The 25,838-nt window shown below is 48.0% G+C and overlaps 2 long non-coding RNA genes across 3 annotated transcripts in view; one reads left to right on the top strand and one right to left on the bottom strand.

Moving 5' to 3' along the window:
* The first annotated feature begins 6,306 nt into the window (after positions 1-6,306).
* LOC139238441 (uncharacterized) overlaps positions 6,307-25,838 on the top strand; it is a 34,107-nt gene continuing 14,575 nt past the window's right edge. The window contains exon 1 of the long non-coding RNA XR_011588589.1: positions 6,307-6,592. This is a non-coding gene — a long non-coding RNA (uncharacterized lncRNA). The remainder of the gene's footprint in view (positions 6,593-25,838) is intronic.
* Positions 25,259-25,838, bottom strand: part of LOC139238403 (uncharacterized) — a 58,425-nt gene continuing 57,845 nt past the window's right edge. For both annotated transcript variants that reach the window (XR_011588585.1, XR_011588586.1), the window contains exon 3: positions 25,259-25,709. This is a non-coding gene — a long non-coding RNA (uncharacterized lncRNA). The remainder of the gene's footprint in view (positions 25,710-25,838) is intronic.

The following is a 25,838-nucleotide window of genomic DNA, read 5'->3' as shown; positions in this document are numbered from 1 at the left end:
TGTGGAGAAATTTCTTCTGAGGGTTGTAAATCTGTGGAATTCCTTGCCCCAAAGAGCTGTGGAATTGAATATATTTAAGCTGGAGATAGACAGATTTTTGAACGATAAGAGAGTAAAGGGATATAGGGAGCAGGCAGGGAAGTGGAGCTGAGTCCATGATCAGATCAGCCATTATCTTATTAAATGGCTGAGCAGGTTTGAGGGGCCAATGGTCTACTCCTGCTCCTATTTCTTATGTTCTTTACTCTGTATCTAACCATTGCTGTACTTGCCCTGGGAGTGCTTAATGGAACAGCGTACAGCGAGCTTTACTCTGTATCTAACCGGTGCCATACCGTACCTGGGAAAGTGTAGAGGGTGCAGTACCTGCTCTGGGATTCTATGATGGGTCAGCGTAGAGAGAGGTTTACTGGGCTAGACCTGAACTGGATGTGTTTGGTGGGACATTGTAGAGGGAGCTTTGCTTTGTATCTAACCTGCCCTGGCAGTGTTTGATGGGACAGTTTAGAGGCAGCTTCACTCTGTATCCAAGCTGTGCTGTACCTACCTGGGAGTGTTTGATGGGACAGCGTAAATGGAGCTTTAATTTGTATGTAATGCTGGCTGTATCTGCTCTGGGATTGTGTAGTGGGAGTGGAGAGGAAGCTTTACTCTGTATCTAACCCGTCCTGTACCCGCCCTGAGAGTACTTTAAGGGACAGTGTAGAGGGAGCTTTACTCTGTACCTAACCCGTGCTGTATCTGCCCTGGGAATGTTTAATGGGACAGCTTAGAGGGAGCTTTACTCTTCATCTAACACGTGCTGTATCTGCGCTGGGAGTGTATGATGGGACAGCGCAGAGGGAGCTTTACTCTGTATCTAACACATGCTGTACCTGCTCTGGAAGCGTTTGATGGGTCAGTTTAGAGGAAACTTTACTCTTTATCCAACCTGTGCTGTACCAGCCCTGGGAGTATTTGACTGTTCAGAGAAGATTCACTAGGTTGATTCTGGAGTTGTGGGAGGATGACTTATAAAGATAGATTGAGTAGGTTGGGCCTATACACATTGGAGTTCAGAAGAATAAGAGATGATCTTATTGAAACATATAATATAATGAGGGGGCTCGACAAGGTGGATGCAGAAAGGATATTTTCCCATCGGGAAAACTAAAACTGGGGGACAGTCTCAGAATAAGGGGCCGCCCATTTAAAACGGATGAGGAGGAATTTCTTCTGAGGGTTGTAAATTTATGGAATTCTCTGCCTCAGAGAGCTGTGGAGGCTGGGTCATAGAATATATTTAAGGCAGAGATAGACAGATTTTTGAGCAATAAGAGAATAAAGGGTTATGGGGAGCGGGCAGGGAAGTGGAGCTGAGTCCATGATCAGGTCAGCCATGATCTTATTAAATGGCGGAGCAGGCTCGAGTGACCAGGTGGCCTACTCCTGCTCCACTCTGGAGCATCCACGATGCTGAGGACGACATGAGTAGCACGTTTAACGAGTTGGTCTTACCGCAGGAGAAGGGTCCACAGCCAGATAGGGAATGGAAGACCAGCAGGAAGAGTAGTGCAAAGAAGGTAGTGCAGGGGTCCCCTGGGGTCATCCCCCTGCAAAACAGATACACTGCTTTGAGTACTGTTGAGGGGGATGACTCATCAGGGGAGGGCAGCAGCAGTCAAGTTCATGGTAACGTGGCTGGCTCTGTTGCACAGGAGGGCAGAAAAAAGAGTGGGAGAGCGATAGTGATAGGGGAATAGATAGGCGTTTCTGCGGCCGCAACCGAGACTCCAGGATGGTATGTTGCCTCACTGGTGCAAGGGTCAAGGATGTCTCGGAGCGTGTGCAGGACATTCTAAGAAGGGAGGGAGAACAGCCAGTTGTCGTGGTGCACATTGGTACCAACGACATAGGTAAAAAAAGGGATGAGGTCCTACAAAATGAATTTAAGGAGCTAAGAGCTAAATTAAAAAGTAGGACCTCAAAAGTAGTAATCTCGGGATTGCTACCAGTGCCACATGCTAGTCAGAGTAGGAATCGCAGGATAGCGCAGATGAATACGTGGCTTGAGCAGTGGTGCAGCAGGGAGGGATTCAAATTCCTGAGGCATTGGAACCGGTTCTGGGGAAGGTGGGACCAGTACAAACCGGACGGTCTGCACCTAGGCAGGACCGGAACCAATGTCCTAGGGGGAGTGTTTGCTAGTGCTGTTGGGGAGGAGTTAAACTAATATGGCATGGCGATGGGAACCAATGCAGGGAGACAGAGGGAAACAAAAAGGAGACAAAAGCAAAAGACAGAAATGAGATAAGGAAAAGTGGAGGGCAGAGAAACCCAAGGCAAAGAATAAAAAGGGCCACTGTACAGCAAAATTCTAAAAGGACAAAGGGTGTTAAAAAAACAAGCCTGAAGGCTTTGTGTCTTAATGCAAGGAGTATCCGTAATAAGGTGGATGAATTAACTGTGCAAATAGAGGTTAACAAATATGATGTGATCGGGATTACGGAGACGTGGCTCCAGGATGATCAGGGCTGGGAACTCAACATCCAGGGGTATTCAACATTCAGGAAGGATAGAATAAAAGGAAAAGGAGGTGGGGTAGCATTGCTGGTTAAAGAGCAGATTAATGCAATAGTTATTAATAATCTATATGGGTGGAGCTGCAGAACACCAAAGGGCAAAAAACATTAGTGGGAGTTGTGTACAGACCTCCAAGCAGTAGTAGTGATATTGGGGAGGGCATCAAACAGGAAATTAGGGGTGCATGCAATAAAGGTGCAGCAGTTATAATGGGTGACTTTAATATGCACATAGATTGGGCTAGCCAAACTGGAAGCAATACGGTGGAGGAGGATTTCCTGGAGTGCATAAGGGATGGTTTTCCAGACCAATATGTCGAGGAACCAACTCGGGGGAAGGCCATCTTAGACTGGGTGTTGTGTAATGAGAGAGGATTAATTAGCAATCTCGTTGTGAGAGGCCCCTTGGGGAAGAGTGACCATAATATGGTGGAATTCTGCATTAGGATGGAGAATGAAACAGTTAATTCAGAGACCATGGTCCAGAACTTAAAGAAGGGTAACTTTGAAGGTATGAGGCGTGAATTGGCTAGGATAGATTGGCGAATGATTCTTAAGGGGTTGACTGTGGATGGGCAATGGCAGACATTTAGAGACCGCATGGATGAAATACAACAATTGTACATTCTTGTCTGGCATAAAAATAAAAAAGGGAAGGTGGCTCAACCATGGCTATCAAGAGAAATCAGGGATAGTATTAAAGCCAAGGAAGTGGCATACAAATTGGCCAGAAATAGCAGCGAACCCGTGGACTGGGAGAAATTTAGAACTCAGCAGAGGAGGACAAAGGGTTTGATTAGGGCAGGGTAAATGGAGTACGAGAAGAAGCTTGCAGGAAACATTAAGACGGATTGCAAAAGTTTCTATAGATATGTAAAGAGAAAAAGGTTAGTAAAGACAAACGTAGGTCCCCTGCAGTCAGAATCAAGGGAAGTCATAACGGGGAACAAAGAAATGGCAGACCAATTGAACAAGTACTTTGGTTCGGTATTCACTAAGGAGGACACAAACAACCTTCCGGATATAAAAGGGGTCAGAGGGTCTAGTAAGGAGGAGGAACTGAGGGAAATCTTTATTAGTCGGGAAATTGTGTTGGGGAAATTGATGGGATTGAAGGCCGATAAATCCCCAGGGCCTGATGGACTGCATCCCAGAGTATTTAAGGAGGTGGCCTTGGAAATAGCGGATGCATTGACAGTCATTTTCCAACATTCCATTGACTCTGGATCAGTTCCTATCGAGTGGAGGGTAGCCAATGTAACCCCACTTTTTAAAAAAGGAGGGAGAGAGTAAACAGGGAATTATAGACCGGTCAGCCTGATCTCAGTAGTGGGTAAAATGATGGAATCAATTATTAAGGATGTCATAGCAGCGCATTTGGAAAGAGGTGACATGATAGGTCCAAGTCAGCATGGATTTGTGAAAGGGAAATCATGCTCGACAAATCTTCTGGAATTTTTTGAGGATGTTTCCAGTCGAGTGGACAAGGGAGAACCAGTTGATGTGGTATATTTGGACTTTCAGAAGGCTTTCGACAAGGTCCCACACACGAGATTAATGTGCAAAGTTAAAGCACATGGGATTGGGGGTAGTGTGCTGACATGGATTGAGAACTGGTTGTCAGACAGGAAGCAAAGAGTAGGAGTAAATGGGTACTTTTCAGAATGGCAGGCAGTGACTAGTGGGGTACCGCAAGGTTCTGTGCTGGGGCCTCAGCTGTTTACACTGTACATTAATGATTTAGACGAGGGGATAAAATGTAGTATCTCCAAATTTGCGGATGACACTAAGTTGGGTGGCAGTGTGAGCTGCAAGGAGGATGCTATGAGGCTGCAGAGTGACTTGGATAGGTTAGGTGAGTGGGCAAATGCATGGCAGATGAAGTATAATGTGGATAAATGTGAGGTTATCCACTTTGGTGGTAAAAACAGAGAGACAGACTATTATCTGAATGGTGACAGATTAGGAAAAGGAGAGGTGCAATGAGACCTGGGTGTCATGGTACATCAGTCATTGAAGGTTGGCATGCAGGTACAGCAGACGGTTAAGAAAGCAAATGGCATGTTGGCCTTCATAGCAAGGGGATTTGAGTACAGGGGCAGGGAGGTGTTGCTACAGTTGTACAGGGCCTTGGTGAGGCCACACCTGGAGTATTGTGTACAGTTTTGGTCTCCTAACTTGAGGAAGGACATTCTTGCTATTGAGGGAGTGCAGCGAATGTTCACCAGACTGATTCCCGGGATGGTGGGACTGACCTATCAAGAACGACTGGATCAACTGGGCTTGTATTCACTGGAGTTCAGAAGAATGAGAGGGGACCTCATAGAAACGTTTAAAATTCTGACGAGTTTAGACAGGTTAGATGCAGGAAGAATGTTCCCAATGTTGGGGAAGTCCAGAACCAGGGGTCACAGTCTAAGGATAAGGGGTAAGCCATTTAGGACCGAGATGAGGAGAAACTTCTTCACCCAGAGAGTGGTGAACCTGTGGAATTCTCTACCACAGAAAGTAGTTGAGGCCAATTCACTAAATATATTCAAAAGGGAGTTAGATGAAGTCCTTACTACTAGGGGGATCAAGGGGTATGGCGAGAAAGCAGGAAGGGGGTACTGAAGTTGCATGTTCAGCCATGAACTCATTGAATGGCGGTGCAGGCTAGAAGGGCCGAATGGCCTACTCCTGCACCTATTTTTCTATGTTTTTAATAATTATGTTCTTAAAGCAGGTGAATGGCCTCTCCCCAGTGTGAAGGCGCCAGAGTCTCCAACTAAGACGGATAATTGAATCCCTTCCCATAGTCCCCACATTTCCATGGATTCTCCGTGATGCGGGTAGCCTTGTGTCTCTCCAAGTTGGAGGATCAGTTGAAGCCTCATCCACACACAGAACACGTGTACGGTTTCTCCCTGCTGTGAATGAATGGTGTGATGTTTTTTTCAGGTGGTGTAACTGGTTGAAGCTCTTTCCACATTCAGTGCACTGGAACACTCTCACTCAGGTGTGTGTGTCTCAGTGCTTTTCCAGTCACACTGATGTCTGAAATCTTTTCCACAGATAGAACAAACATTTCTCCTTCCACATTCAAAGGCCGATGATATTCAGGTCCTGATGAATGGAGTGACTGTCAGGTCTTGATGTGATGTTCGGTTTGAGTTTGCGGTCTGTAAATGCTGCCCGCCTCACAGCCTGTAACAGGAGTTTACAAAAGCCATCACTGAGAGTCCAGGATAGAAATTCACAACATTCTCTCCTCCTGGTTCCTGCCCAAGGGGGCCGCGCATGCGCCCTGCTGCACCCTGAGCCTCACAAGATGGCAGCCGTTAACCCGGGCCTGTCACCGGGAGAAAGCTCCGCAGCTGACACCACGCTTGGGACAAACGCCGGACCCCGTGGTCCACACCGGGTGTGTGAAAAGGCAATAATGAGGAGTGTTTTCTCTTGGGCCTGGGCCCGCACTCGGTGTGTGTGAAGCCCGCGTCCCCCCCCGGAGTTTATTGACCCGCTCCCTCCACGCATCTCTCAGCCGCTGTTGGCGCTCTGCTTCCCGCATCACCCGCGCATGCTCAGACACTAAGGGAGATCTGGGCTTCGCCCCGCAAACCCCGCCCCTCACGCACTCCGATTGGTTAGAGGGCCGCGCGGGCGGGCGGTCCTCTAGTCCCGCCCCCGCTCTTCCTATTGGTCCTGAGCTGCCGTCAATCACCCGGGCAGTGTGAGCTGAGCATGCGCGGGCGGCGATGCCAGACGGTGACGCAGGAGGTGAGCGAGCTCCAAGGAGCGGGTTAGAGAAACTCTGGGGGCAAAAGCACTGAGTGCGGGCCCGGGAATATGAACCGGGGAACATTCTCCCCGCCCACCGGCTCCCCCCTGGCCCGCAGGTGCGGTCAGCGCCGGCGTCAAATTCTCAGGGAGCGTGTATAAATGAAGGCGCAATGGTGGCCGAGCAGGGAGCGTTTGTAAAGAATCCTACAATATTCATCACATCATAGGCAGTCCCTCGACATCGAGGAAGACTTGCTTCCACTCTAAAAGTGAGTTCTTATGTGACTGAACAGTCCAATACAGGAATTAGAGTCTCTGTCATAGGTGGGACAGACAGTTTTTGAAGGAAAGGGTGGGTGGGACTGGTTTGCCGTCCGCTCCTTCCGCTGCTTGCGCTTGTTTTCTGCATGCTCTCGGCGACGAGACTCGAGGTGCTCAGCACCGTCCCGGATGTATTTCCTCCCCTTAGAGCGGTCTTTGGCCAGAGACTCCAAAGTGCCGGTGGGGATGTTGCATTTTATGAAGGAGGCTTTGAGGGTGTCCTTGAAACCTTTCCTCTGCCCATCTGGGGGCTCACTTTCCATGTATGAGTTCCAAGTAGAGCGCTTGCTTTGGGAGTCTTGTGTCAGGCATGCAAACAACGTGGCCCGCCCAACGGAGCTGGTCGAGTGTGGTCAGTGCTTCGATGCTGGGATTGTGGCCTGATCGAGGACGCTAACGTTGGTGCGTCTGTCCTCCCAGGGGATTTGCAGGATCTTGCGGAGACATCGTTGGTGTATTTCTCCAGTGATTTGAGGTGTTTACTATATATGGTCCACGTCTCTGAGCCATACAGGAGGGCGAGTATCACTACAGCCCTGTAGACCATGAGTTTCGTGGCAGATTTGAAGGTCTGATCTTCGAACACTCTTTTCCTCAGGCGGCCGAAGGCTGCGCTGACGCACTGGAGGCAGTGTTGAACCTCGTTGTCGATGTCTGCCCTTGCTGATAATTGGCTCCCGAGGTATGGAAAGTGGTCCACGTTATCCAGGGCCTCTCTGTGGATATTTATGACTGAGTGGCAGTGCTGTGTGGCAGGGTCAGGTTGCTGGAGGACCTTTGTCTTACGGATTTTTACTGTAAGCTTTCGTACGCCTCAGTGAAGATATTACAGCGCAGTCGGAGGTTATTTGGCCCATTGAGTCTGCGCCGGCTCTTTCGGCGAGCGATCCAGTTGGTCCCACTCCCCTACTCTTTCCCCAAATCCCTGCAATATCATTCTGCTTCAAGTGTTTATCCAATTCACTTTTTGAAGGCTACTATTGAATCTGTATCCACCATTCTTTCAGACAGTGCATTCTAAATCCTAACCACTCAAGTTGTGTGAAAATGTTTTTCCTCACGTGACCTCTTTTTTTGCCAATCACCTTAAATTGTTGCCCTCTTGTTATCAGCTGTTATCAGCACTGTAAACAGTTTCTCTTTATTTATTCTATCTAAACTGTTAATGATTTTATACATCTCTATCAAATCTCCTCTAGCCTTCCCTGCTCTAAGGAGAACAATCCCAGCTTCTCCAGTCTATCCACATAAATTAAGTCCCTCATCTCTGAGTGGGCAAATGCATGGCAGATGCCGAGGTCTCATGAGGAAAATCATTTTTCACACAACTTGAGTGGTTAGGATTTGGAATGCACTGCCTGACGTCAGTAGTGGTGAAAATGTTGGAATCAATTATTAAGTATGAGATAGCAGTGCATTTGGAAAGCAGTGACAGGATCAGTCCAAGTCAGCATGGATTTATGAAAGGGAAATCATGCTTGACAAATCTTCTAGAATTTTTTGAGGATGTAACTAATAGAGTGGACAAGGGAGAACCAGTGATGTGGTGTATTTGGACTTTCAAAAGGCTTTTGACAAGGTCCCACACAAGAGATTGGTGTGCAAAATTAAAGCACATGGTATTGGGGGTAATGTACTAATGTAGATAGAGAACTGGTTGGCAAACAGGAAGCAGAGAGTCGAGCTAAATGGGTTCTTCTCAGAATGTCAGGCAGTGACTATTGGGGTGCCGCAAGGCTCGGTGCTGGGACCCCAGCTATTTACAATATACATTAACGATTTAGATGAAGGAATTGAGTGTAATATCTCCAAGTTTGCAGATGACACTAAACTGGGTGGAGGTGTGAGCTGTGAGGAGGACGCTAAGAGGCTGCAGGGTGACTTGGACAGGTTAGGTGAGTGGGCAAATGCATGGCAGATGCAGTATAATGTGGATAAATGTGAGGTTATCCATTTTGGGGGCAAAAACACGAAGGCAGATTATTATCTGAATGGCGGCAGATTAAGAAAGGGGGAGGTACAACGAGACCTGGGTGTCATGGTACATCAGTCATTGAAAGTTAGCATGCAGGTACAGCAGGCGGTGAAGGCAGCAAATGGTTTGTTGGCCTTCAGAGCTAGGATATTTGAGTATAGGAGCAGGGAGGTGTTACTGCAGTTGTACAGGACCTGGAATATTGTGTTCAGTTTTGGTCTCCGAATCTGAGGAAGGATGTTCTTGCTATTGAGGGAGGGCAGCGAAGGTTCACCAGACTGATTCCCAGGATGGCTGGACTGACATATGAGGAGAGACTGGATTGACTGGGCCTGTATTCACTGGAGTTTAGAAGGATGAGCGAGGATCTCATAGAAACAGGTTATATGCAGGAAGAATGTTCCCAATGTTGGGGAAGTCCAGAACCAGGGGACACAGTCTAAGGCTAAGGGGTAAGCCATTTAGGACTGAGATGAGGAGAAACTTCTTCACTCAGAGAGTTGTTAACCTGTGGAATTCCCTACCGCAGAGAGTTGTTGATGCCAGTTCATTGGATATATTCAAGAGGGAGTTAGATATGGCCCTTATGGCTAAAGGGATCAAGAGGTATGGCGAGAAAGCTGGAAAGGGGTACTGAGGTGAATGATCAGCCATGATCTTATTGAATGGTGGTGCAGAGTCGAAGGACTGAATAGCCTTCTCCTGCACCTATTTTCTATGTTTTTAACTGCTTCGTTAACCTGTCTTGCCACCTTCAAAGATTTAAAAAAATCTTTAAATATTTAAAAAAACGTAGCAGAAATGGTGACTGGGCATGAAGGATCAATTTAAACATTATCTATCTTGTTTTTAAATCGTTTCATGGTCGCACCCCTCCCATTCTCTGTAACCTCCTCCAGCCCTACAACCCTGCGAGATCTCTGTTCCCCCAATTCTGGCCTCTTGCACATTCCCGATTTTAATCACATCACCATTGGCAGCAGTGCCTTCAGCTGCCTGGGCCCTAAATGATATTCCCTCCCTATACCTCTCTGCCCCTCAACCCTTCTCTCCTCCTTTAAGATGCTCCTTAAAGCCCTTCTCTTTGACCAAGTCACCTGTCCTAATATTTACTTATGTGGCTCGGTATCAAATGTTTAAAATCTCTAGAGTTTAGAAGAATGAGAGGTGATCTCATTGAAATATGCAAAATTCTTACAGGGTTTGACAGGGTAGATGCAGGGAGGATGTTTCCTCTGGCTGAGAAGTCAATAACCCGGGGTCACAGTCTCAGAATAAGGGGTCAGCCATTTAGGACTGAGATGAGGAACAATTTCTTCACTCAGAGGATGGTGGATCTTTGGAATTCTCTACCGCAATAGGGCTGTGGAGGCTTGGTCCTTGAGTATATTCAAGACAGAGATCGCCAGATTTTTGGATATTAAGGGAATCAAGAGATATGGAGATAGTGCAGGAAAATGGAGTTGAGGTAGATGATCAGCCATGATCTCATTGAATGGTGGAGCAGGCGCGAGGGGCCGATCCTGCTCCTAATTCTTTGATAATGCTCCTGTGAAGCACCATGGGCAATTTTACAGTGTTAAAGGCGCTATATAAATCCAAGTTGTAGTTGTCTATAAAGGATATAGAAATGGTGACCGGTCAGGGAGAGCATTTCTTCAGAACTGGGAGATATGGCAGATGGTCAGCTTATAGGGAGGGATAGAGTGAGGGAAAGGAGAGAGAGAGATCTTGTACACAAGAAATGAGCTGTAAAGTTGGGTGGGGAACGGGAGATGGGGAACTGACAGAAGACAAAAGGAGATTCTGTTGCTATTGGTGCTGCTAATCACATCCAGGATTAAACAATGTTCACTGACAGTTGGGGTTTCTGCTGATATTAATAACCCGCATAACTTGGCTGGAGTTTAATATTTTTATATCTCTCAAGTAGGTTAGGTTTGTTTCAAACACACAGTGTGTCAGGTACTTGATTTCTCTAAGATAAGAGGAGACAAATTGATATTCTCTTACAGACTGCTCCATTTTTGGGACCTTTTCTCCTTTCTAACTCTATAGATTGTTTCAGTTCTCATACCTTCGGTTACTCTCATGGACAAGTCCCAGCTCCCCATACCTTTTAGCATGCCTCCCCTAGCCTTGCGATCCAGGGAAGGTATCGGTAACATGTCCGTATATCTGCCCTGGGAGTGTTTGATGGGACGATGTGGAGAGAGCTTTTCTCTGTATCCAATCTGTGCTGTACCTGTCCTGGGAGTGTCCGATGGGGCAGTGTAGAGGGAGCTTTACTCTGTATCTAATCTGTGCTGTACCTACCCTGGGAGTGTTTAAAATAAATATAAACAAAAAGGCTAATGAAATGTTAACCTTTATGACTAGAGGGCTAGAATATAAAGTGGAGGAAGGTCTGCTACAGATATAGATTGTCTTGGTTGTACAATTCTGGGCATCGCACCTTAGAATGAATATATTGGCCTTGGAAGGAGGGCAGCGCAGCTTCACCAGCCAGGTCTCCAAGGGTTAAACTGTTATGTATGTTAATGTGTGTACTGTAACACTAGGCCACTGAATGTACCTTCACACTGTATACACAATACCTGTACCACCAGAGGGTGCTACTGGTGGAGACTTAAGGGTCACCTGCACACTGCAGGTAACCAAGTATGAAAGGGAGCTCACCTCTTGGTGTCCTCACTCAAGGAGTTGCAATAAACCGTCTAAGGTCACTACAGTTCAAGTATTATTCCCTTACCTCGTGGAGTCTTTATTAGAGTGCTTACATATACTACATAAACTATTGAGAGTTTACATAAACTGGTCGGAGCCAATGTATCATGTATGCTAATAAAATGAGAAATGATGCCGGGTTCTACATGTATGCCGACAATGCCAAAGGCACCCCTCGTGGAAAACACCCAGGTCCAGCGGACTACCCGATCATGTAGCCTGCGCCTCTGGGACCAATGTGATGCCCCAGGGAGGTGGCCACACACACACACCCACCCACCCACCCACTGCAGGGCCAGCGATCAATAGACAGCACAGCCACCACCACTGGCAACCTGCCCCAGATCGGCCCTACCCCCCTGGTCACCAGGGACAGCACTGGGAGCAAGAGGCCAATACCCTCCAGCTTTCCCGGCTGGACCTGGGATTACCAGACTTCCACCACCATGAAGGGCAGCAGGGTGACCCTGCAGCCCTCAATGGAGGACAGGGAGGCCACACCACCCTGTGGTTCTGCCCACCACTAAATGTCCTCACCTACCCAAACAATATAATGTATGTACCTTACCTATAACATGTACTTGCTCCACTACTGCTGAACTCAAAAACAGTGACATAACCAACTAGATTCCTTACTCACTCTACATGTATGCCAATGCAGGTGTTGAGCTATACACATGGTCTATGTATGGGGGGGGGGAAATGGATGTACATAGCCATGAACGCATGGATCACACCCAGAACCCACACAACCCTCACTACAACCTCTCGAGTCAAGGGCCAGAGAACACAGTGCAAAAGCCTATGACACAAGTCTACAAGGGGGGAGTGTTATGTATGTTAATGTGTGCACTGTAACACTAGACCACTGAATGTACCTTCACGCTGTATACATCATACCTGTACCACCAGAGGGTGCTACTGGTGGAGACTTAAGGGTCACCTGCACACTGCAGGTAACCAAGTATAAAAGGAAGCTCACCTCTTGGTATCCTCACTCAAGGAGCAGCAATAAACCGACTAAGGTCACTACAGTTCAAGTATTATTCCCTTACCTCGTGGAGTCTTTATTAGAGTGCTTACATATACTACATAAACTATTGAGAGTTTACATAAATTAACCGAGTATTCCCTGGAATATAGAAGGTTAAGATGTGATTTGATTGCTGATTTTAGGATTTTGAAAGCAATTGCTAAGGTAGATGGAGAGAAACATTTTCCAATGGTGGGGAGTCCAGGACAAGGGGATATAATCTTAAAATCAGAGCCAGGACATTCAGGACAGAAGCTGGAAACACTTCTTCACACAAAGGATGGCAGAAGTGTGAAAGTCTCCCACAGTGAGCAGTCAATGCTCGTCCAGTGAATCATTTTGGTCTGGTTATCCTGACTATGATCCTGACCAACAAGTGCATCACAGACCCATTCCACGTCTGGACCAGAGTCAAGCAGGACTGCGTCATCGCACCAACCCTCTTCTCGATCTTCCTCGCTGCAATGCTCCATCTCACACTCAACAAGCTCCCCGCTGGAGTGGAACTAAACTACAGAACCAGTGGGAACCTGTTCAACCTTCGTTGACTCCAGGCCAGATTCAAGACCTTCCCATCCTCTGTCGTCGAACTACAGTACGCGGACGACGCTTGCGTCTGCGCACATTCAGAGACTGGACTCCAAGTCATAGTCAACATTTTCACTGTGGCGTACGAAAGCATAGGCCTTGCACTAAACATCCATAAGACAAAGGTCCTCCACAAACCTGACCCTGCCACACAGCACAGTCCATCCCCCACCCCCCAGTCATCAAGATCCAAGGCGTGGCCCTGGACAACATGGACTACTTTCCATACCTCAGGAGCCTATTATCAGCAAGGGCAGACATCGATGACGAGGTTCAACACCGCCTACACAGTGTGTCAGCGCAGCATTTGGCTGCCTGAGGAAGAGTGGTTGAAGATCAGGCCCTCAACTCTGCCACGAAGCTCATGGTCTACAGGGATGTAGTGATACCCGCCCTCCTGTACAGCTCAGAGACGTGGACCATATACAGTAGACAAATCGCTGGAGAAATACCACCAACGATGTCTCTGCAAATCCCCAGGAAGGACAGACGCACCAACGTTAGCGTCCTCGATCAAACCAACGTTAGCATCCTCGATCAAGCCAACATCCCCAGGATTGAAGCACTGACCACACTCGACCAGCTCCGTTGGACGGGCCACATTGTCCACATACCTGACACAAGACTCCCAAAGCAAGCGCTCTACTCAGAACTCCTACATGGCAAGTGAGCCCCAGGTGGGTAGAGGAAACATTTCAAGGACACCCTCAAAGCCTCCTTGATATAATGCAACATCCCCACCAACACCTGGGAGTCCCTGGCCAAAGACCACCCTAAGTGGAGGAAGAACATCTGGGAGGGCCCTGAGCACCTCCAGTCTCGTCGCCGAGAACATGCATAAAACAAGCGCAGGCAGCGGAAGGAACGTGCGGCAAACCAGACTCCCCACCCACCCTTTCCTTCAACGGCTGTCCCACCTGTGACAGAGACTGAACAGTTCAATACAGGAATTACAATCATCTAAGAGCTCACTTTTAGAGTGGAAGCAAGTCTTCCTCGATTTCGAGGGACTGCCTATGATGATGATGGATTCATTTTGGGCCTGTTGTGGTTTCTTCGAGGAATCAACTAGAGGGCTGGCCATTCTAGACTAGGTGATGTGTAATAAGAAAGGACTAATTAGCAATCTTGTTGTGCGAGGCCCCTTGGGGAAGAGTGACCATAATATGGTAGAATTCTTTATTAAGTTGGAGAGTGACACAGTTAATTCAGAGATTAGGGTCCTGAACTTAAGGAAAGGTAACTTCGATGGTATGAGACGTGAATTGGCTAGAATAGATGGCGAGTGATACTTAAAGGGTTGATGGTGGATAGGCAATGACAAACATTTAAAGATCACATGGATGAACATCAACAATTGTCTGGAGTAAAAATAAAACTGGGAAGGTGGCACAACCGTGGCTAACAAAGGAAATTAAGGATAGTGTTAAATCCAAGAAAGAGGCATATAAATTGGCCAGAAAAAGCAGCAAACTGGAGGACTGGGAGAATTTTATAATTCAGCAGAGGAGGACAAAGGTTTTAATTAGGAGGGAGAAAATAGAGTACAGGAGGAAGCTTGCTGGGAACATAAAAACTGACTGCAAAAGCTTCTATAGATATGTGAAGAGAAAAAGATTAGTGAAAACAAACGTAGGTCCCTTGCAGTCAGATTCAGGTGAATTTATAATGGGGAACAAAGAAATGGCGGACCAGTTAAACAAGTACTTTGGTTCTGTCTTCACGAAGGAAGACATAAATAACCTTCCAGAAATACTAGGGGACCGAGGGTCTAGTGAGAAGGAGGAACTGAAGGCAATCCTTATTAGGCAGGAAATTGTGTTAGGGAAATTGTTGGGATTGAAGGCTGATAAATCCCTGGGGCCTGATAGTCTGCATCCCAGAGTACTTAAGGAAGTGGCCCTAGAAATAGTGGATGCATTGGTGATCATTTTCCAACAGTCTATCGACTCTGGATCAGTTCCTATGGACTGGAGGGTACGTAATATAACACCACTTTTTAAGAAAGGAGGGAGAGAGAAAACAGGCAATTATATACCAGTTAGCCTGACATCGTAGTGGGGAAAATGTTGGAATCAATTATTAAAGATGAAATAGCAGCGCATTTGGAAAACAGTGACAGGATCGGTCCAAGTCAGCATGGATTTATGAAAGGGAAATCATGCTTGACAAATCTTCTAGAATATTTTGAGAATGTAACTCGTAGGGCCCAAGTTTCCACATGATAAAAAACGGGCGCCCCTCCGAGTTGGGCGCCCGTTTTTCGCGCCTAAAACGGCGCCGGAAAAAAAACGAGCGATTATGGAGCGTTCTGCAGCTCCTTGTCTGTTTGGCGTGGCGCCCAGGGGGGCGGAGCCTACACTCGCGCCAATTTTGTAAGTGGGAGGGGGCGGGTACTATTTAAATTAGTTTTTTTCCTGCCAGCAACGCTGCACGTGCACGTTGAAGCGTTCGCGCATGCTCAGTGTGAAAAAAACATTGGCACTCAGCCATTTTTGTAGTTCTTTGCAGCTGTTTAGTTTTTGAACATTTTTTTAATAAAAGTGCCATCAGCACTGAGGCTTCTTGTAGCAGTGAGAAGGGTGCAGGAAGCCTCAGAAAGTTGAGGCAGCCGTTTCCCGACGACCTCCCCCTTTTGCCGTCGGGAAATGGCTCCTCAATTTCTGAGGCTTCCTGCAGCCTTCTCTCTTTCCCGCCAGCCGTCTGGAACGGCTCCATTCCCTCTTCCCCCCCCCCCGCGTTCGGTCGGCTCCCTCCCTTTCTCCCCCCCCCCCCCCCCCCCTTGTTCGGTCGGCTCCCTCCCTCTCCCCCCCCCGCGTTCGGTCGGCTCCCTGCTCCCTCCCTCTACCCTCGCCCTCCCCCGCGTTCGGTCGGCTCCCTCCCTTCCCCGCGTTCGGTCGGCTCCCTCCCTTCCCCGCGTTCGGTCGGCTCCCTCCCTTCCCCGCGTTCGGTCGGCTCCCTCCCTTCCCCGCGTTCGGTCGGCTCCCTCCCTTCCCCGCGTTCGGTCGGCTCCCTCCCTTCCCCGCGTTCGGTCGGCTCCCTCCCCCCCCCCCCCCGCGTTCGGTCGGCTCCCTCCCCCCCCCCCCGCGTTCGGTCGGCTCCCTCCCTTCCCCGCGTTCGGTCGGCTCCCTCCCTTCCCCGCGTTCGGTCGGCTCCCTCCCTTCCCCGCGTTCGGTCGGCTCCCTCCCTCCCGCCCGCGTTCGGTCGGCTCCCTCCCTTCCGCCCGCGTTCGGTCGGCTCCCTCCCTTCCCCGCGTTCGGTCGGCTCCCTCCCCCCCCCCGCGTTCGGTCGGCTCCCTCCCCCCCCCCCGCGTTCGGTCGGCTCCCTCCCCCCCCCCGCGTTCGGTCGGCTCCCTCCCTTCCCCGCGTTCGGTCGGCTCCCTCCCTTCCCCGCGTTCGGTCGGCTCCCTCCCTCCCGCCCATGTTCGGTCGGCTCCCTCCCTTCCGCCCACGTTCGGTCGGCTCCCTCCCTTCCCCGCGTTCGGTCGGCTCCCTCCCCCCCCCCCCCGCGTTCGGTCGGCTCCCTCCCTCCCGCCCACGTTCGGTCGGCTCCCTCCCTTCCACGCGTTCGGTCGGCTCCCTCCCTCCCGCCCACGTTCGGTCGGCTCCCTCCCTCCCTTCCACGCGTTCGGTCGGCTCCCTCCCTCCCGCCCACGTTCGGTCGGCTCCCTCCCTCCCGCCCACGTTCGGTCGGCTCCCTCCCTCCCGCCCACGTTCGGTCGGCTCCCTCCCTTCCCCGCGTTCGGTCGGCTCCCTCCCTCCCGCCCGCGTTCGGTCGGCTCCCTCCCTCCCGCCCGCGTTCGGTCGGCTCCCTCCCTCCCGCCCGCGTTCGGTCGGCTCCCTCCCTCCCGCCCGCGTTCGGTCGGCTCCCTCCCTCCCGCCCGCGTTCGGTCGGCTCCCTCCCTCCCGCCCGCGTTCGGTCGGCTCCCTCCCTCCCGCCCGCGTTCGGTCGGCTCCCTCCCTCCCGCCCGCGTTCGGTCGGCTCCCTTCCCTCCCCCCCCGCCCCACGTTCGGTAGGCTCCCTCCCGCCCGCGGTTCGGTCGGCTCTCTCCCTCCCGCGTTCGTCGGCTCCCTTCCCTCTCTCCCCCCCCCCCCCACGTTCGTCGGCTCCCTTCTCTTTCCCCCCCCCCCCCCCCCCCCGCGTTCGTCGGCTCCCTTCTCTCCCCCGCCCCGCGTTCGTCGGCTCCCTTCCCTTCCCCCCCCCCGCGTTCGTCGGCTCCCTTCCCTTCCCTCCCTCTCCCCCTCCCCCCCCCCGCGTTCGTCGGCTCCCTTCCCTTCCCTTCCCTTCCCTCCCCTTCCCTTCCCTCCTCCCCCCTCCCCGCGTTCGTCGGCTCCCTTCCCTTCCCTTTCCCCCCGCCCGCGTTCGGTCGGCTCCCTCCTCCTCCTCCTCCTCCCCGGCCCGCATTCGGTCGGCTCCCTCCTCCCCCCCCCGGCCCGTGTTCGGTCGGCTTCCTCCTCCTCTTCCTCTTCCCCTTCCCCTTCCCCCTCCCCTCCCGCGTTCGGTCGGCTCCCTCGTTTTGTGAGGCTTGCTGCACCATTCTCCCTGGCTGAAGCACTTTCACACAGGTAGGAAGATGGTTTCTTTAATCTTTTCTTTGCTTATAAATGTTTATTCAGGTTGGATTTATTTGTATAATATTTGTATAAGGATTTATTGTAGAATTTAATGAGTTCCCTTCCCCCCTCCCCCCCACCTCGTTCTGGACGCCTGATTTGTAACCTGCGCCTGATTTTTTAATGTGTAGAACAGGTTTTTTTCAGTTCTACAAAAATCTTCACTTGCTCCATTCTACTTTAGTTTGGAGTACATTTTCACTGTGGAAACTTTCAAATCAGGCGTCAGTGGCCCCTTTTGAAGAAAAAATTCTGTTCCAAAGTAGAACTGTTCTACCTGACTAGAACTGCAGAAAAAAAAGTGGAGAATTGCAAATTCTAAGATAGTCCGTTCTCCACCAGTTGCTCCTAAAAATCAGGCGCAAATCATGTGGAAACTTGGGCCCGTAGAGTGGACAAGGGAGAACCAGTGGATATGGTGTATTTGGACTTTCTAAAGGCTTTTGACAAGGTCCCACACAAGAGATTGGTGTGCAAAATTAAAGCACATGGTATTGGGGGTAATGTACTGATGTGGATAGAGAACTGGTTGGCAGACAGGAAGCAGAGTCGGGATAAACGGGTCCTTTTTAGAATGGCAGGCAGTGACTAGTGGGGTGCCGCAGGGCTCAGAACTGAAACCCCAGCTCTTTACAATATACATTAATGATTTAGATGAAGGAATTGAGTGTAATATCTCCAAGTTTGCAGATGACACTTAGCTGGGTGGCGGTGTGAGCTGTGAGGAGGACGCTAAGAGGCTGCAGGGTGACTTGAACAGGTTAGGTGAGTGGGCAAATATGCATGGCAGATGCAGTATAATGTGGATAAATGTGAGGTTATCCATTTTGGTGGTAGAATATTATCTGAATGGCGGCAGATTAGGAAAAGGGGGAGGTGCAACGAGATCTGGGTGTCATGGTACATGATTGAAAGTTGGCATGCAGGTACAGAAGGCAAATGGTATGTTGGCCTTCATAGCTAGGGGATTTGAGTATGGGAGCAGGGAGATCTTACTGCAGTTGTACGGGGCCTTGGTGAGGCCTCACCTGGAATATTGTGTTCAGTTTTGGTCTCCTCATCTGAGGAAGGACGTTCTTGCTATTGAGGGAGTGCAGCGAAGGTTCATCATACTGATTCCCAGGATGGCAGGACTGACATATGAGGAGAGACTGGATCGACTGGGACTGTATTCACTGGAGTTTAGAAGGATGAGAGGGGATCTCATAGAAACCTATAAAATTCTGATGGGACTGGACAGGTTATATGCAGGAAGAATGTTCCTGATGTTGGGGAAGTCCAGAACCAGGGGACATAGTCTAAGGATAATTGGTAAGCTATTTAGGACTGAGATGAGGAGAAACTTCTTCACTCAGTGTTGTTAAGCTGTGGAATTCCCAACCGCAGAGAGTTGTTGATGCCAGTTCATTGGATATATTCAAGAGGGAGTTAGATATGGCCCTTATGGCTAAAGGGGATCAAGGGGCATGGAGAGAAAGCAGGAAAGGGGTACTGAGGTGAATGATCAGCCATGATCTTATTGATTGGTGGTGCAGGCACGAAGGGCCAAATGGCCTACTCCTGCACCTATTTTCTATGTTTCTTCCCATTGCCCTGTTGTTTGTTCCCTTGGATTTGGTTTCACTGCCAGACCCACCACTCAAAGCACTGTGATCTGCCTCTGCGAATGAGCAGACTCCTCCCTCATCACCCACACTACACCAGCTCTCCTCCTCTTTTCCCCCTTGGTTGTGTTGCACACTCTGTGCCTTGGCCCTTCCCTGGGGATTCTCAGTATGAACAGGGGGATGTGTTTTGAGACAGGATGTCCCAGCTCTCCACCTTTAAAGGGACAAGGAGAGGACCAGCTGGTAGAATGGCCCTGCTTTATGACTTCACTGCAATGCCTAGCAATCAACCTCTCTGAGCCCTGCTCATTATGGACTGGCAGTGTTTGATGGGACAGTGCAGCGGGAGCTTTACTCTGTATCTAACCTGTGCTGTACCTGCCCTGGGAGTCTTTGATGGGACAGGGTAGAGGGAGTCTTACTCTGTATCTAACCCGTGCTGTACTTCAGTGGAGAGAGTTTCAGGCAGACACAAGGTGCTCACAATACCCCATTCCCCATGCACTGACATCCATCACCTCGATGAGAACAAAATTAAACACAAAGATAAGAAACCCATCAGTTTCTCCCCTGGACACAGATCCAGAGGGAGAGTGAGTGTCCCGAACATTGTTGTACAGTGCTCGATAGTTCCTCCCTGGGTCTGAGCCTTTTGGTGATGATTTGAACTTGATGCCCTCGAGTTACCGACTAGTGTTACCTGATCAAATTTTGAACAACTCCCTCAGATCTCCAATTATCATGTTCTCCAATGAAAAAAGAGCCCCAGTTTCTCAAATCTCTCCTGTTAACTAAAGGCTCTCTTCCCTGGTACCATCTAAATGAATCTCTCAGCCCCCTCTCCATGGCCTCGACATCCTTCCCAGTGTAAGCTGCCCCAAAACTTGACAATATCCTAATTGCAGTCTGACCAATGATTTGTACAGGTTTACATGGCCTCTCTCCTTTTGTACTCTGCACTCCTATTTATAAAACCTATGATTCCATGTGCTTTTAAGCATTTTATCAACTTGACCTCCCACTTTTAAAGATTTGTGTATCTGAACCCTTTGTAGCTTTGAGAGATACTAACATAACATAGCTGCAAACATATTATATCAGACATTTTCAGTCAATGTGTATTCTGGGAAAGAGAAGTTTAGTCTGAGTTAGAAACTCAAACAGGCACTTCACTGCAGACAGAACGCCGTGGCAACACTAACGAGACATTCCATTCACTGAATCAACTGGTTGGAATCTGTAATCAGATCAGGGGAAAGAACAGGGATTGTCTGTTATTAACCATAATATAAGCTTAAACCAGAGTGAGTAATAGAATAGATTAGATTAGAATGTGTGATGTTCTCTATGTTTATACCTATAATTGTGAAACTATAAGAAATAACAGAATTAACAGCAGGCAGGGGAGTTTCAGGATAATGAGAAAATTACTGAAGAAAAATAACTGCTGGGAACCAGGGAACGTGTCCTTGTAAATCACAGATTAGAGAAGTTCCATCTGTCTTTTCCTCACTTCCTGCCAAAACTCAGCAGAGAAGACAAAAGAGAGAGCCCGGTGCCAGAGATGGATCATTGCAGGGTATAAAATTGAGGGGATACTGATGTAAGGGGGCAGTCGGGACTGGAGACACCGGAGATCAAGCTCAGGGAGCCCGAGGCTCCATCCAACGGGCTGACCTCGTGTCAGTTACTGTGGACATGTGGGACTTGTATGTTTACTCTGATTGATGGATCAGTATAAGATGTGGTAGAGGACAGAGAATCTGCTCATCTTACATTTCTTAATAAGGTTTTAAAGTTGCTGACACTAGACTCTCAAAACTGCTATCAATTAGACATGGTATTAGCTACAATCAAACCAAACATCACACCAAGATCTGACAGTCACTCCATTCATCAGGACCTGAATATCATCGGTCTTTGAATGTGGAAGGAGAAATGTTTGTCTGTCTGTGGCAAAAGATTTCAAACATCAGTGTGACTGGAAAAGCACCAAGACACACACACCCGAGTGAGAGTGTTCTAGTACACTGACTGTAGAAAGAGCTTTACACAGCCTGAAAAAAAAAATGAGGCTTCAACTGATCGTCCAATCTTTGGAGACACAAGGACACCCGCACCACAGACAAACCGTGGAAATGTGCGAAGGGATTCAATTACCCGTTCCAGCTGGATATTCATTGATGCATTCACATTGGGGAGAGGCCAATGTGCGGGAAGGGATTCGCTCTGTCGTCCAAGCTCCAGACACACAAGCGACTTCACACTGGGGAGAGACTGTTCACATGCATTGAGTGTGGGAAGGGATGAGAGTCATCCCATCTTCTGACACACCGACTTGTTCACATTGTTAAGAGATCATTTAAATGTTCTGACTATAAGAAGAGCTTTAAAAGCACAGAGGATCTGCTGACACATCACATACTCACGCTGGAAAGACTGTTAAGCTGCTCCGTGTATGGGAAGGAATTCACTCAGTCATGCACTCTGCTCAGACACCATCGAGTTCACAATTGACTGCAGCGGTTGGATTCTGCTGTTATTGCTGCTGTTAATCACATCCAGGACTGAATTATGTTCACTATGGCAATCGTGCTTTATTTCTGCTGGTATTAATAACCCCTATAACTGGGCTTGAGTTTAATATTCTGGATAATTATTAAATAAATCAGCTTTTTTTTCCCCAGTGTGTCGAATATTTGATTTCTCCATGGTTAAAAGACTAATTGATGTTCTGTTACTGAATGTTCCATTTTTAGGCCTTTTCTTACTCTAGATTATTTCAGTTCTCATTTAGTTTGCATTCTACCACATCCAACCCAAGCTTGTTCCATTTGTGTACATGGCTTGTGGGTGTGATAGACTGCAGTTCAGTCTATCACACTGCAGTCTATCATGAACTTTACACGCATCTGAAGTTCTGTGAACCCATCCCTTTATAGAACTATCTTGCATAAGACTGTAAATCTGTTATTTTCTGTACCATTTAACCCTTTTTGAATCTGATTTTTTAAAACTCCTCCACACATATTGCATGTGACAGCCTTTGAAACACTCTGATCTTTGTAATTATCATTGCTGATTTTAATGGTCTCGTTGATTTAATCTCTTGTTACTAACATACCTTGCACTATTTCTTTAGTCGAGATCATTGTTTCAAATACTTCCTTTATCAGGTCATTAGATCCTTTATGGATCCCTGTCAATAATTCTCGGTGATGGGATTTTGGGTGTAGATTTAGGGGTTAGTGGTTGGGGATAGTCAATACGATGTTCAGTTTATGAGTTAGCGATTAGGGATAGAAACTGCTATTGATAACACAGTGTCACTAGGTGCATCAATTTTAATGTCTTTTTTTAAAACCTCGCGCAGTCGACTCAAAAAACAGCTTCATGAATTGTTCATTCCAGGAACCTTCTTTCTGACGGAATCCAATTTCCTCCCTTCTTTCACATCTCAACATTTCCCACAGAAGAAAACATCAGTGACATTAGACTTTAGGATTTTGGGACAAGAACAGTGTAATAGTGCAAGTGGTCCCTGGATTTGGTGTTTCAGTGTAAGTGGTCCCTGGATTTGGTGTTTCAGTGTAAGTGGTCCCTGGATTTGGTGTTTCAGTGTAAGTGGTCCCTGGATTTGGTATCTCAGGACAAACCGGTGGCCCTGCACAGACTGGAAGGAATCTTTCCCCCGCCCCCCCCCAACCACACTGAGGGATTGCCCACGGGGTTTAAATCTCTGGCAGGTTTATGTTTCAACAACACTGGGACTGAAGCAAACCCGCAGCCCAGCAATGTGCTTAACACAGAATGATCCCACACAGATCTATTCCCCATTAACACTGTCCACATTCATTCATTAGAGACAACCCAGTGCCCACAGGTAACTGCAGTCGGACTTCAATTAAACACATAATTCAAAACATTTTAAAGAGAAAACAGACCTAATCATAGTTAGAGTCTATTAATGAGAAGTGAGCCCCCCTCACCCCAACTCCTCTTTCAGCTCTGCTCTCTAGCCCCCCTCTTCCATTGACTTCAATGAATCATACACTGACAATTGATATGTCAGGATTTGAAAGATATTTATAAATGCATTAAGGGGCTCTTAAAGATTGGATCTTTATTTCCTCCACTCAAGGGGTTAGATAACAGACTTCCTCCTGTAAATATAGAGAGCTGGAGTATTTGGCCGTGATGTGTTTACTTGTTCATCTTGTTGTCTCTAAATATTGAATCTTGTGGTTTCAGACACCAGATAATCAAGCTCAAACAATAGATTGACTGTTACTGACTTTATTAACAGCACTGCAAAAATACACTTACCTGATCCGGAGAAGAGAGATAATACAGTGGATTCAGAGTTCTATTCTTCCCAGGTCTGTTCTAACAAGCTGCCGCTACACTGGCAATATTTATACTGAACTTATTTACTATATTCCTGATCTGATCCTGCTCAAACCATAATCACAAGGATATCTATGCAGCGTTCTGACTGTGACCACAAGGCTGTGTCACTATCACACACAGACACCATTTCCTTGTTTTACTTCTCCATACAAAGACCATCTCTTTACGCATCCCCTTTCTACACAATGCAGCAGACATGAGCAAGGACGTGAGGCTCACTGAAAGATATACCTACTTCATTACAGCAAGGGTTACACTGGGACAAACTTTGTCATTTTTCATTCAGGCAAAATGTAGAGCAGTCCAGCAGCACACTGGCACCTTAACAGTCTCATCGGCCTAGAATACAGAGTTGGAGGATTGGGCCATAATCTGTTTACTTGTTCATCATTTGTTCAATACATTTCTTGAGTGCATGTAAATTGAAAACCAGGTTTGCAGGCGTGATGCTCTATTCACAGATCGAAGGTGAGGGAGATGCTGTGGGGCACACGCTAAGTCTAGTCGCTGAAAGTGATTAACAAACTGGGTTTTGTGTTTAGAGATCCCATGCGTGTTCCCAATACCTTCCCTACCAAAGCTAGGAGAGGCACTCTGGAAGATAAGGGGAGCTGGGACTTGTCCATGAGAGTAACCGAAGGTATGAGAACTGAAATAATCTAGTGTTCAGCAGAAACAAATTCCAACTGTCAGAATGAATATGCTTCTGTCCTGGATGGGATTATCATCATCATCATCATCATAGGCGGTCCCTCAAACAAGGATGACTTGCTTCACATGAGTTCACAGATGTTTCAATGAAAGACCCAATGTTCTAGTCCTGAACTCCAATTTAGGGGGTGGAAGATGCCTGTGCGTGGAGTTTTGCAGGTGTACGGCCACTCCCCAGTATGAGTGTGCTGGTGTCTCAGTAGGTGGGATAAATCAGTGAATCCCTTGCCACACACTGAGCAGGTGAACGGTATCTCCCCAGTGTGAACTCGCTGGTGTTTCAGCAGATCATTATTTCTTTTAAAGGTCTTCTCATTGTCAGAACATTTAAATGGTCTCTTATCTGAGTGAACAAGTTGGTGTTCCTGGAAATGGGATGAATGAGCGAATCTGTTCCAACACACAGAGCAAGTGAACGGCCTCTCCCCGGTGCACCAGCGAGTTGCAATGACTGGGTGAACTTCTCCCCACATTGAGAGCAACTGAATGGACTTTTATGAGCATGAAGGAGCTGGTGTTCAGCCAGATGGAATGACTGCCGGAACCTCTTCCCGCAACAGAACGGTCTCTCGTCAATGTGAACTTGCTGGTGTTTAATCAGCCCCTCAGAGGTTGTAAAGCTGTTCCCACAGTCAGTACATTTAAAAGGTCTCTTGTCAGTGTGATCAAGTTGGTGTGCAGTGAGGTTGGATGAACAAGTGAATCCCTTCCCACACACGGAGCAGGTGAATGGCCTCTCCCTATTGTGAGCTTGCTGGCGTGTCAGCATGCTGGAAAATTGAGTGAATCTCTTCCAACAGAAAGAGCAGGTGAACAGCCTCTCCCCAGTCTCCAGCTAGGATGGTTAATTGAATCCCTTCCATGGTGCAGTGTCCTTGTGTCTGCAGTTTGGACGATCAGTTGAAGCCTCGTCCACACACAGAACACGTGTAGACCTGGGGGGGGGGGGGGGGGGGAAGGAGAGAGAGAAACTGGGAGCGGGGGAGAAAATGATGGAGATGGGACGAGGATTTACAGCTTTGGAGAAACAAGAGGAAAAAATGTTGTACAGAATCTAAAATTGTCTGTTCTGAATTTGTCTGTTCTGAATTTCTATCCTGTAATTATATAGTGATGTCTTTCCCGGCTGTGAATGAATGGTGTGATGTTTTTTCAGGCTGTGTAACTGGTTAAAGCTCTTTCCACAGTCAGTGCACTGGAACACTCTCACTCGGGTGTATGTGTCTCGGTGCTTTTCTGGTCACACCGATTTTTGAAATCTTTTCCCACAAACAGAACAAACATTTCTCCTTCCACATTCAAAGGCCGATGATATTCAAGTCCTGATGAAGTGAGTGACTGTCAGATCTTGACAATGTTTGGTTTGAGTTTCTGGTTTGCAAATCCTCTCCTTCTGATTCTCTGTAAAGGGAGTTTATAAAAGACATCACTATAATTACAGGATAGAAATTCAGAACAGACAATTTTAGATTCTGGACAACATTTTTTCCTCTTGTTTCTCCAAAGCTGTAAATCATCGTCCCATCTCCA

This window comes from Pristiophorus japonicus, chromosome 2, assembly GCF_044704955.1.
Source record: "Pristiophorus japonicus isolate sPriJap1 chromosome 2, sPriJap1.hap1, whole genome shotgun sequence".
Classification (NCBI taxonomy): Eukaryota; Metazoa; Chordata; class Chondrichthyes; family Pristiophoridae; genus Pristiophorus; species Pristiophorus japonicus.
Note: the sequence above shows the minus strand (reverse complement) of the source record. Positions and strands in the feature narration are given on the sequence as shown.